Source organism: Delphinapterus leucas, chromosome 10, assembly GCF_059928025.1.
Source record: "Delphinapterus leucas isolate spDelLeu-1000000601 "Yukka" chromosome 10, BTC_Dleu_Yukka2, whole genome shotgun sequence".
Classification (NCBI taxonomy): Eukaryota; Metazoa; Chordata; class Mammalia; order Artiodactyla; family Monodontidae; genus Delphinapterus; species Delphinapterus leucas.
In genome coordinates this window covers 74,631,207-74,644,814 of record NC_143138.1, presented here as the reverse complement: position 1 = coordinate 74,644,814, position 13,608 = coordinate 74,631,207, and the positions used below count along the sequence as shown (strand labels likewise).

General features: G+C 36.6%; 1 long non-coding RNA gene across 1 annotated transcript in view; it reads right to left on the bottom strand.

Annotated features, from left to right (window-relative positions):
- Nucleotides 1–13,608, bottom strand: part of LOC115803135 (uncharacterized) — a 239,103-nt gene that overhangs the window by 194,149 nt on the left and 31,346 nt on the right. The gene's annotated exons all lie outside the window — the stretch shown is intronic.

The window sequence follows — 13,608 nt, the reverse complement described above, 5'->3', positions numbered from 1 at the left end:
TTCTTTAGTTCCTAGAGTAAAAGCTTGATATAAAGCCTAGTTGGCTGTCTCTTTGAAAAGCAATGATATCTAGTGTAATTAAGATAATTACAAGAGAAATGGATACAAATTCTTAGCCATAACTTTAAGATACTATTTTCAGGAAAAATCTAGAAAATTAGGCATTCATGAATACATATTTCAACAATTTAGAGAAGCAACTTTTATCTGACAAAAGTTAGTTTTAATACAGTAAGATGTTAAGGTTTGAACAGTACCACCAATACATTTTTCAATGATGGATCAAACTGGGAAGAATTAAAACTTGAATCCAGCTCAGTGTCAAATCTTTTATATGAGAATGAGTCATTCAGAACTCCACTGAAAGTCTGCAGTAAGAGGGATCCTGTAGAGCAGGGCAGATTGTATGAAGGCTTAAGCTGGGTTACTTTTGCTGTCAAGTTAACAATGCTGTATTAGTGCAACTACAATTTTAAACAAGTCTTTCAGACTAATAAATAGCAGCTCCTACGAATAATTAAGTTTCCTTCCCATCTGTGGAGTAAAACTATGTGCCACTATGGGATTAATAATTTCTTTTACACACATTACAGAGAAACTGGGAAAAGATAAGTGCCCACGCCATTTCTATTGATTGTACGGATAACTTGATTATCCTTGCCTCACAAAATTTCTGTGCTAGGTTGGAACTGTGATTACCTCACGTGAACCTAGAAAGCATTTTTTAGTAAAGACGTGTTTCTGGTGAAGTGGCTCTGAGAGGTTTACCATGGAATAAATCGACTTCGAAGAACTCTGGAAGATCATCTGTGACAGATCCAGATTCTTTGTCCCCTACACCTTTTTTTTTTTTTTTTTGCTTTCTCAGCCTCCTTCTTGGTGGAAGGAGTCCTTTTTGACACAGTTACACCAGACTTGTGCTATGAGGGTTGCTCTATTAACACCAGAAAGACTGGTTTTATATAACAGATTCCACTCCAAAGAATCTGAAAAGTTTAAGCCAAATCCCAGGGAAGGCTGTGAGGTGCCACCAACTCTGATTCCTCACTGCCTTCCAGAAGAGATCCAGGAACAGTGGTTTCCCCAGCTCTGATCACATGGGGTGGCTAGAGGAGTGAAAGAAGAAGGGAGCAAGGGAAGACGTCTAGAGGAGAAGGGGGCTAAAGCTGACTCAGGCTAAAAGAGCACAATAAGAATAGTAAAATATATATATATTTGCATCATACTCTGGACTCTGAGAATATCTGCAGTCAGCTACTAGTAAGACTGTATTTTTTCCTGGCAATGGACTATACATGCATGCCTCCTCAGACATTACAGACTATAACAAAGGGTTACATGTAGAATGTGAAATAAACTGCTAAATGTTCAGAAAACAAAATCTCCTATTTTACACATGGCAGTATTCTTGCTTCATTGCAATGTGGACTTTTAGAGGATTATTTAAATTAACAGTAACAGCAATACGGCTTCAAACCCTTCTTACCTCTAAAGGACCGATTGGACCCCCAAGTGTCCATATATTAAGAATAAGCTTAAATGGATAAGCCAAAATTATGGAAGAAGTAATCAAAGTTAGAAAACCAAATGAAGTCAACTATAAGATACTGATTTTCATTTTTCCTGTGTACTGTAGGAAATGTTGTGTACAGACAGGGACTCTTTATGAAGCATTTATGTGACTTGAGATTACTTTTATGCAGACTGCATTATGACTGCATTCTGTATTATGCTGTGTTAGCTGTTCTTACAGCATGATTCATAAAATCAGGAGAAAGTGGATTCCTCTGAATTCTGGTAATTGTTAACTATTTCAATCATATGGAAAGAATAGGGGAAATGACACACAGTGATGATCTTATTATTTGATCCTCAAACAAGCACAGGTTATCTAACTAAGTAGGCAGCCTCAAAGAAGCACAGGTTATTTCCTATATATCACTGAGTGACCAGGCATGTAAGAAACTTAAGGAGGAACATTATTCTTCCATCTCTCTGACCTAGCACAGTCATCTTGAATGACATCAAAATGAAAGCAACCTTCTGACCCACAGGATATTACAACTCAGCTGAACAGGCTACAGTAATGGCATTTTACACTGTGCTTCTACCAGAGATATGACATAGTAGATACCTTGTGGATATGTCTTCCTTTGGGTTTTAGGTAAAATGCCACTTCCTTAGAAAGACTCCCCTGATGTAAGGCTTCCAAGCACTCATCCCTTCCTCATTATTGTCTCTTACCGTACCACACTTTTATCATACTTATAACACAATGTGATTAGATACTTATTTTGCTGTTCACACAGCAGCAAGCCCAACAGATATCTGTTGAAAGAGGAAATGTAATCAAATGGTGGCTCCTTGTGGCGCTCCTCACCAGGCAAGGAAATCCTCCGTGCCTGGGTGTTAGCGTCAAATAGACACTTCTCCAAAGAAGATATACAGATTGCCAACAAACACATGAAAGAATGCTCAACATCATTAATCATTAGAGAAATGCAAATCAAAACTACAATGAGATATCATTTCACACCGGTGAGAATGGCCATCATCAAAAAATCTAGAAACAATAAATACTGGAGAGGGTGTGGAGAAAAGGGAACCCTCCTGCACTGTTGGTGGGAAGGTAAACTGATACAGCCACTATGGAGAACAGTATGGAGGTTTCTTAAAAAACTACAAATAGAACTACCATATGACCCAGCAATCCCACTACTGGGCATATACCCTGAGAAAACCATACTTCAAAAAGAGTCATGTACCAATATGTTCACTGCAGCTCTATTTACAATAGCCAGGGCATGGAAGCAACCTAAGTGTCCATTGACAAAGAAGATGTGACACATATATACAATGGAATATTACTCAGCCATAAAAAGAAACGAAATTGAGCTATCTGTAATGAGGTGGATGGACCTAGAGTCTGTCATACAGAGTGAAGTAAGTCAGAAAGAGAAAAACAAATACCATATGCTAACACATATATATGGAATTTAAGAAAAAAAATGTCATGAAGAACCTAGGCGTAAGACAGGAATAAAGACACAGACCTACTACAGAATGGACTTGAGGATATGGGGAGGGGGAAGGGTAAGCTGGGATGAAGTGAGAGAGAGGCATGAACGTATCTACACTACCAAATGTAAGGTAGATAGCTAGTGGGAAGCAGCCACACAGCACAGGGAGATCAGCTAAGTGCTTTGTGACCACCTAGAGGGGTGGGATAGGGAGGGTGGGAGGGAGAGAGACGCAAGAGGGAAGAGATATGGGAACATATGTATACGTATAACTGATTCACTTTGTTATAAGGCAGAAACTAACACACCATTGTAAAGCAATTATATTCCAATAAAGATGTTTAAAAAAAAAAAAAAGAGTCCCTTTCTCACCTTCCTGCCTCTCAGCCTCACCAGGAGAACATCACCTGAAATTGCCATCTGAGACAACCCCACTACCAAGGAGAAGGTTTCATTAAAAACCTAAATGTCATCATTCGGCCTAGAATTTAGGAACTGGATAATTTAACAAGCAGCTCTGCTGGGCGACGTATATGAACAGACAGCTCATACCACAGGGAAAAAATAATAAATAATCATGGAAATATATATAACATCAGGATACATGAAATAAAAGCTAATAAAAGCATGCTTGATCCTCTATTTCCACCTACAAAGACGGGGAGGTTAAAAAAAAAAACGTAACAACTAGTGCTAATGGATTTGCGTTTGAGGTGTAACAGGTGCACTCATCCATTGAAAACTATCCCTACCCTTTTGGAAAAGACAATATGGAGGGAAAGTAATGATGATGTTAATACCTTTGACCCATTCTTTTGAATTTATGCTTGAGATAATTCAAAAGAAATTAAAAAGTCAATATACACAAAAACATTACTTCAGTATATTGTAACATTGTAAACATCTAAATGTCCAATACTTAAAGAATGGTTATGGTACAAAACACTAATAGAAAGTTAACAGACATTAACACTTCTGCAAATGAAATTAATACTAGGGAAAGGAATCTATTTATATAAGCAAAATACAAAATAATACATACATGTATCATACGTTCATTCATTTAAGAGCTACTTATTAAACACCTATTGTATACCAGACACTATTCTATGAGCTGAGACTGTGTCCACAAACAAAGCAAACCTCCTTTTTTTCAGCCTTTATTCTAGTGGGTAGAGACAGACAACAAACCGCTAAGAAATAAAATTAATGATGGTTTTCCACCTATGACAATAGCTCATTACAGTCAACCTCCAGATATGTGTCTATAATAAAGTAGAGTAAAATAATTTGGTTCCTAAAATAGACGCTTTTAAAATTTTAATGTCTTTTCTGCAAATTAAGCATGTCTGGGTTACTGATAAAAATAAATGCTAAGTGTGTCTATTGCAAAAAAGACACAAACTCAAGTTAATTCTACTTTTCAAAAAAGGATGACAAGGATGAACTCTATAAGCAAGCACACTTGCCTTCACTGATGGGGTCTAATCTACCTCTTCCCTTTCTATCCGGGTTGTAATTTTATCTTGTTTAAATAAAACCACACTTTTTTTTAACAACTAAATTCCCTAGAAACTATATATAACGTAAGTTAATCATTTCACTTATGTGGCATTTCACTTATGTTTAGCTACTTTGGGTCTGTCTCCCATTAGGGAGGTAAGCCCCATGGTGGCCAAGGCTTAGAATGTCTCATTTGCCACCCTATCCCCAGCGCCAAGTACAGGGCCTGGCAAAAACCATAGCATCATTCTGGACTCTCTTTCTCTTACAACCCATATCTGGTCTGGGCTCTATCTGAAAAACACCTCCAGGATTTAGCCACTTTACACTATATTCTTATTGAGAGACAATTCTCCACGGATCTTTTACTCTTCTGCCCATCTTACAAGGGAAGACACTGCTAGCTTTTGTTCTGGACTATCTTTTCAAGGAGATTTGTGTAGCAAACATCCTTGGAAGATAGTGATAGTGTCGCCTCTGAAACAGAGGACAGTTTTGTTCGCCTCCCAGAATAATAAAGATCATATAGGTAACGTTGCAAAAGAGAGCAAAGGTTAGGCACGTCTGCTCGCAGACCATTAGATTGGGGTTTCCTAAGTTTGGAGTCCCTCAGCTGTGACACAAACCACCTGTATGCACAGTGTCCACCTGGGCCATTCTGCAACCCCCATGGGTCTAGTGCTGAACTACTGCAGTGTCTACAACTTGTTTTCAAATGGTTCATAAAACATACACATATGTGTGTACATATGTATATAAATATGGAGAGAGATTTTAAAATGTGACAAAAAATATTAAAATTTGTGAAGGCATACAGGTGTTCATATTATTATAGGTTGGTATTGGGGGATGAAACAAACCTGAGGCTCGTATTTCCTGCCAGCATGCAAGAAACTAGCTAACTTGATAGCTCACCAGTAAGTAGCAGGATAAAATCTCAAGCCCTCACAGCTCTTGACAGTGCTCCACTCCTATCCTGGCACAGCTGACTATCATCTCTCACTGCAGTAGCCTCCTAGCCAGTCTCCTGCCTCCACCCGGGCTTCCCTACAGGCTTTTTTGCACATGGAAGCCAGAATGATCCATTCAAAACTAAGTCAGATAAAGTTAACTCCTCTGTTTAAAACTCTCCACTGGTTTCCTAACTTACAAAGCTCTAAGTCTCTGGTTCCCTAGTGTCTTCCTTTATTTCATTTTGTTCCACTCTCCCCACTGTTCCATGAGCTCTAGCCATACTGGTCTCCTTGCTGTTTCTCTAGGCACGATTTCATCTCAAGGCCTTAATGATTACCATTCCACTGTCTTAAATGCTCTCTTACAGAGTTGGATCAATCCCTCAACTCCTTCAGGCCTCTGCTCAACCACTGCTTTCTCAGCCAGGCCTTCCCTGACACTCCTATTCAAAATTGCAATCCCTCCTCCCCTACTTCACAACATTACCCCCTTTTTCTGCTTTATTTTTCTCTAAAGCACTTTTCAGATTCTAATATACCATTTCTCATTTTGTTGTTGTTGTTTATGTCTTCTCACACTAGTATGTAAGCTCCAGGAGGGCAAGGTCTTTGTTTTCCTCATTTCAGTATCCCTAATCTAGAACAATTTCTGGTACATAGTCGGCATTTAATACATTCTTGTTAAATGACTGAGAATGGACTTCTAATTAGGCCAAACTCAACTTCTTATTAACTGTGCCACTTTGGACATGTTGTATAGCCTAAGACTTAGTTTCCTGTCTGTAAAACAGAATCACCTTCTTCATGTGATTGTTGAGTAAACTGGACAAGGTACATATGAAAAACACCTACTAGGTATTTAATTAATGACATTTCTCCTTAACCAGATCTCAGTAAAATATGTGTTAATTTTACAGTATACATTTTAGTATCACCAGGGAAAACCTGATTTATCTTATATATCGCTATGCATATATTTTCATCTTTATATCTTTAGCATACAGCCCAGTTTCTAGCAAACACTAGTCATTCGATAAGCGTGTGCTTATTTGTTTTGCTTTCCCCCATTAAAAAGATAGTATCACGTTAAAATAATTTGGAAAATACAGAGAAGATACAAATCACCTATATTCCTATCATAGTAACATGACTGTCATTACTATTTTATCGTATTTTCTTTTGGAATTTTTTTCTATGACTTTTTCAATTGAAATTATAATGTGCATACATTTTTATATCATGATTTTTTCTACTTATTTTTTGATATAAACATTTTTCCATATACCTATGCTGTCTTTCCAACCATTAACTTTTGAGAGCTGCATCGTTTTGTCAAGTAGAAGTATTATAGTTTATTTTCTCCTTAGTGGATATTTAGATAATTTCCGACTGTTAACTTCAATACATTTTAAAAGATTTAAAAAGAAAGGAAAGACTCTACTTTTTTCTCTTTCTCTCCCTTCTAAACTAAAGCGTGTCTGACCCTTTTGGGAAAAAAAGGAACTGAATTCCTCTACTGTGCATTTGCAAGAGAACACTTCTGAATAATTCATGGGTACATAAAGATGGAAAAGATATACATCATCTAGCTCATTATTAACATAATACAGCCAAATGAAACATTATCCTAAAAAGTCATTTAATTGCAGCTGTGAAATGAGACTTTGACCATTTTAGAAAGAAGTCATATTTGAGATGAAAATAAATACATTTCAAAATTATTTTCAGGCATTGCCTAATGCAAATTCTTTGCTGTAAATGGTGGTTACTGGGTTTTTTTCCTTAAAAATGGAAAATCAGTCTTTCCAATTTACCAAGTTAGTGAACTATCTGGAGAATAATGTAGTAAACTTCTAAAATATCTATAAATAAAAGGTAACAAAGAAATCACCTAGATTTCTGTAGGTAAATGTTAGTGGCTTTTTTTTTTTTACTTTTTAGTTAGGCCCATGAGAAATGATTCAAATTGTAATATTAAAACTATGTGCTAATTACTTCAATCATTGATAATGTTTGATTATATCATTCCTTAAAAAAGGTATACTTATTCATCAAAAATGGAAACCATAAAGAGAGATGAAAAAATAAGTATAAAAACATTTATTTTATACAGGGCCAAGCAAAGTAAAAAGAAAATGGAAGGACGGAGCACTGCTAGCAGACTCTTTACAGATTATTGAATGCACACATGATTTAAAACCTCTGAACATCTAAATTCATTTTTTTTTCCTTCAGTCCCCTCTCTCTTAGCCCCTCTTCCAATCTATGTTCACCCGTACTCTAGACCTAATTCTGTCCTGGTTGTGTAGTTGTATGCTGAATTTCCTTTTGCAATTCTCCTATATTCAAACCCATTTCCTGGACTCAATGTCTTCCTATTCTTGGTTTATTCCCTTACTTTGATTAAAATACATCCTCTAGTTGCCTCCTAAGAAGGTCAGCGTTTTGAGTACTCATGTATCTGAAAAAATACCTTTATTCTACCATTTACCCTACTTGATTAGTCTCTTAAATTGCTGGGCACATACTCTTAAAATTTCGAAGGTATTGTTTCAATATTTTTTAGCATCGATTCTTAGATTTGAGAAATCAATGCTATTTAGAGTTAAGGATAGAAATAGAGGGCCTGAGAGAATATATCTGGCTGTCAGATTTCTGAGATTAGAGTGGAGATGAGAGATGGTGGTGAGAGTCTCATTGTTGGGTAAGTGGACTCACTTAATAATCCCTGTTTCAGTCCTTGCCCTGGTGCTTCACTCTACTCTGCTTAATGTCACTGACTTCAAGTCTCCTCCAGTTTAAATCCTCTAGAGAATAACCCTATTGCTCCTGAAACACAGGTGGCCAGGGTCCAACCACTTACATGTCCCTTCCTTTTATCTTTACATATCCCTCCTCCTCACCTTCTACAACCCATGGTGCTCCAAGGGCTGAGCCTCCAGAGGGTGTTCAGGGTGAATCAGCATACTTCTAGTCTAGTCAGTCCTACCATCTCATTGCATTCTGTCCTCCAAAAAGTTTTCATCCATTCCTATCTCCTCTCTGTGCTCTCTGTCCTTGTGAAAGAAAACCTTTGTTTTATTCCTTTATTGTCTTTTTCTAAGAAGTGTTGAAGGGAGAGAGCCTTTTTTACTCTTCAAGTGGTGGCACATGCCACTTCTTTTCTGAGGCCTCTCTGACTCCAAACTCCTCTGGTCCACTGTCTATTACTCCCTCTCAGGTCCCAGAGTGCTGGGAACAGATCCCTAGTAGCTACTTTCTATTCTTTGTTGATTTCTTCTACTAAAAATACTACTTCTATATTCTGTATAATAAGGTAGAGCCCTTGCTCACTTTCCACCCTGGTTTGCCTTTATTTCATGCATCAGTAGGTGTCTTATTGCAGGGACAGAGACTAACATTTTTTATGCAGCCCCACAATGCTTAAAATAGGTGATCTCAGACTTTAGTGTGTCTAAGGATCACTTAGAGAACTTGTTTGAAATGAAGATTCCCTCAGAAAAATTGAATATGACTGTGACACTGTCCTGAAAACGAGACATCCAATAGCACTCCAATGTGATTCTGACGCAGGTAGTTCTGACCCATAATATGAGATATTATTGTCTAAGGACACTCCTAAGCACTTGTTCAAGAAAAAATGAATTGATTACTTTGGTTGATTTGTTGTTGTTCTTCCCCGTTTTATTTTTAAAAGGTTGGAATTCTGGTTTCCCTTAATATACTATTATGAATCAGACATTCATGAATTTCTCTGTCTTTTCTTTAGACTTGTTATAATTTTATTTTCCTTTAATACCTCTTAGGATTACAAATTTCATAAGTTTATGGTCAGTCATATAAAGCATAGTTCTATATTACTGTGTTGCCCTTGATTAATTTCTTACAAGATTCACAGGTATTCTATTTATAGAATTCCTGGACTTGACAAATGTGTTAGTTAGCTCAGGCTGCCATAACAAAGCACCATAAACTAGTTGACCTAAACAACAGAAATTTATTTTCTCACAGTTCTGGAAGCTAGAAGATCAAGGTCAGAGTACAAGCATGGTTAGGTTCTGATAAGCATCCTCTTCCAAGCTTGCAGACTTCTTGTCTTGCTGCCTTCTCACTGTGTGATTGTATTAACTTTCCTTGGTATGTGCATGTGGAGAGAGGTAGAGAGAGGTCTCTTCTTCTTTTTATAAAGCCACCAATCCTATCAGGTCCTATCCTTGTGACTTCATTTAACTCAAATTACCTCCCAAACGCCTTAGCTCTAAATACAGCCAACATTGGAGGTTAGGGCTTCAACAAATGAATTGGGTTAAGGGGGAATCAATTCAGTCCAGAGCAGGAAATCACACACAACGTTTAGGTACAGCTATTCCTACATCTAAACATGTGCACCCAGGACTTGGCACAGCACTTTGAATGTGACAGATGCTCAATAAGCATTTGTTTGATGAGTGAACAACCAACATATAGTAAACAAAGCTACACAACAGCTAAGAAAAGAAGATTATCTGATGTGCTCTGCTTTACACCAAGTCAATGTGTGAAAATGTTGAAATACGCATACTGATATATTCAATACACAAAAGAATTCACTAGGACTTCCTTTGGGCATATAAAGCATTTAAAAATTCCATTTATACCTGTTTTCTTTCTAAAAAGTAAATTGAGGTACATGTATAAATGGATAATACATTCAGATGAAGTTAATAAAAGGAACAAGTAATCAGATTGAGAATATGAATGGTTCATCTTCACAGGTTACATGAATAAGTGCTTGGCAATAGTCTGGAGAAGAGAGGAGTGGAGATTCAAGCTTTGGAAATTAAATGCATCCACATTTCACTGGCCAAAGGCAAGTCCCATGACCACATCTGACTTTTAAGGATTGAGGGAGTATAATTCTTCCTTGTACAAGAGGTGAACTGGTCAATGAATAGTGCAGGAAAGCCTGCCACAGTGACTATAGGAGGTCTTCAATGGAAAATCGACTTTATTCTCCAAGGTATTTTTTGAAACATTTTATTTTTGCTAATTTGAGTGTTAGCTTCAATTCCTGACTGCCACATAGAAAATGAAAGCCAGAGATGGATTTGAGTTATACAGCTGCCGCTAGATGTGCAGCAATTTCCTTTCCACACCTCTCTTTGGTGTCTGAGTGGAGCTGAAGAGAGAATTTTGGTCTTTGTGGCTTCAGAATTGATTGAAAGTAAAATAACTAGGGTCTCTTGCTTTGCCTGAAAAAGCCAGAACCTGAAGGGTGCCCTCAAGGAAAGAGTAGCATTTAAGCACAACATGCTCTAGAGAAGAGAAATGCTGGCTCCTACAAATCCGTTGAAAGCCTCTCCCTCAACGGTGTTCTCGCCCTTGTCTCCTGAGAGAGCAGAGCAGCAAGTTCAGTGAACAGAGACAGAAATCTAACCCAGCCGTCTGGCATACCACCACAGGAAAGAGTCTTCCTCGGGACAGCATTCTCAGGGCTCACAAAGCAGGAAAAACTTCTCTTAGAAGGAATGGTCAAGTAGGAAAAGCAACATTCCCTTCATAGTGAGCCCTACCTCTGAGAGGATTCCAATGTGGGAGCTATAAAACTTACAATACTGCTTTAACAGAGTCAGAAATTCATTGGAGTTGCCTCGGAAACAATCAACAGGACTACTGACTAACAACTCTTAAGATTCTGTGCCATGCTCCCAGCAGATACTGAAACAGTGCCTGAGCAACATAATTCCTAAAAGAGCAGCTTCAAATTATTGGGGGTGGGGGCGTTATAGAATAAAAGGAAAGGAAAGTGACCTAAATGTACCCATTTGTGACTGTAACAAAGTCTAAAGCCATTTTACTTAACTCAACTAGGGGAAGGGCCTTGGCAGTAATTGAGACAGAAGAGATTATTCATAAACTTATCTGACCAGAGGACGACTATGGACAAAACTTAACTGTGTATGAACAATATTGAATCCTGTTTGTAACATAGGCTAGTGAACATTTGACTACAGTAGACCCTCTCTAACCAATCTCCACTCAAGCAATCTGTTGGATTAACCAACTATCCACAGTGTCACTGTGAAATATCCCAGCTAATACGACAGCATAATAAAACCTTACAAGTGGTAGGCTACTCTTTTAGACATCCATGTACTTTTTCAGTCCCCACTAGTTGAGCTGTATATTTACCAAGCATTAAATGTATTTGTCCCCAAACTTCCTAATATTTGTTGTACCTATTGTTTTAATTACACATAATTACATATCATGTAAACTAATAAAATGTAAATGTGAGAAGAAAGAGTTGCTTCTTCTATAAAAACCAGTCTGAATAACTTGGAAAGATTCAAATAAAAATGAATTGTAGGAGAGAAATGTAAAATAATAAATATGTAAAAATATGTAAAAATGTGTAAAAATGTGTAATAAATATGTAAAATGTAAAATATTTTAAAAATGTAAAATATTAGAGGAAAAAAATAAATTTACAATAATTTTGCCTCATTGGAAGTGATGTTACTTAGTTTTACAGTAACTGAAAATGGACATCCTTATAATTATGGTGTGATTTATAGAAGATAGATTCAGAACTCCAACTGCCTATTTCTTACCTAAAGAGAAGGACTTGGTCCTACATTAAATATTTTTTAATTATATTAATAAGCTTTAAGTAAACATTAAATTCTTAAGATATACAAAGTAATATTTCTGGTTTTAATTTTTCCAATTTTTTATTAGAAAAGTGTTCAAATTTATAGAAAAACAAATCCACGGTACTGTAAACACCTGTATACCTTCACCAAGTTTCACCAATTTTAATATTTTGCCACATGTTTTATCTGTCTCCATACATATATACACACATATGTGTATGTTTTATGAACCACCTGAAAGTAAGTTGCCAACACTGCAACACTTCACCCCTAGATACTGCAGCCAGAATCTCCTAGGAGTACAGATATTCTCCTACATGACCAAAATATTAATATCATATTTTGAAAATTGATAATAATTCAATAATTTCATCTAAAATATTGTCCTTATTTAAATATTCCAGAAGCTTCTGAAATGTCTTCCATATTACTTTTTCCCACATCCAAAAGCCAAATCAAGTTTTACGCATCGCATTTGCTTGTTATGCCTCTTTAGTCTCTTTTAACTTAGAGGATCTTTTTTTATTTTCTTTTTTTTCATGACATTGATTTTTTTATGAAGAGTCCAGGACAGTTGTCCTATTGACTACCTCATATTATGGAGATGTCTGATTATTTTCTCAATACTAGATTCAAGTTGAAACTTTTTTTTTCCCCAAAAACACTGGGTAAGTGATATGCACTTCTTACTGCATGATATCAGGTTGCAATATTATTGTCACTGGTAGCAGTACCTGTACTGGAAATAATAATTCTGATCACTTGCTGAAGGTACACTTTTTCTTTTGTTATTAGAAATTGATCTGCGAGAAGATACCACACTATCACATGAATATTCTATTCCCCAGCAACCTTTGATCCAATAGTTATAGCATCTATTAATGATCTTTGCCTAACTCAAGTATTACATAGACAGTTTCAAAAGAAGAATTTCCTAATTCTACAATTCCTTCTACCTTTATTAATTCATATTTTTTGCCTCCTCCCATCCCCAAAAGGGAGCTTTCTCTCAATTTTCCCTTTCTCTATTTATATTTATCTCTTTTTAAGTACATCGTGGACTCAGAAATTTCTTCTATTTAATGTTCTGTAATCCATTACTTTCATCATTTTTGATGCCCAAATTATTCCAGATTTGGACAATGGAAGAACCTTCCCATAAGCTTCTGTTTCTTTCTGAAATATCACCATTAGTCTTTGAACACTTCCGTGTTTTTAGCACTAGACTTTTTGTACTTTCCCTGAACCAGACCGGGAATCAGCCAGTTCTTGAGTAGAGAATGATACTTAGAAAACACAGGTACTTGATGTGCTTATTGCTACTACAGTATCTTGCTTCTAATCTATAATAATTCCTTAATATTATGAAATATCCAGGCAATGTTCAAATCTCTACAAGTATCAAATTTCTACAAGTGTCTGTCTCTTTTTCTCTTTCTGTCTGTCCTTGTTTTCCTCGCCACTTTTCCTTATAGTTCTTATGCTACCATCAGAATC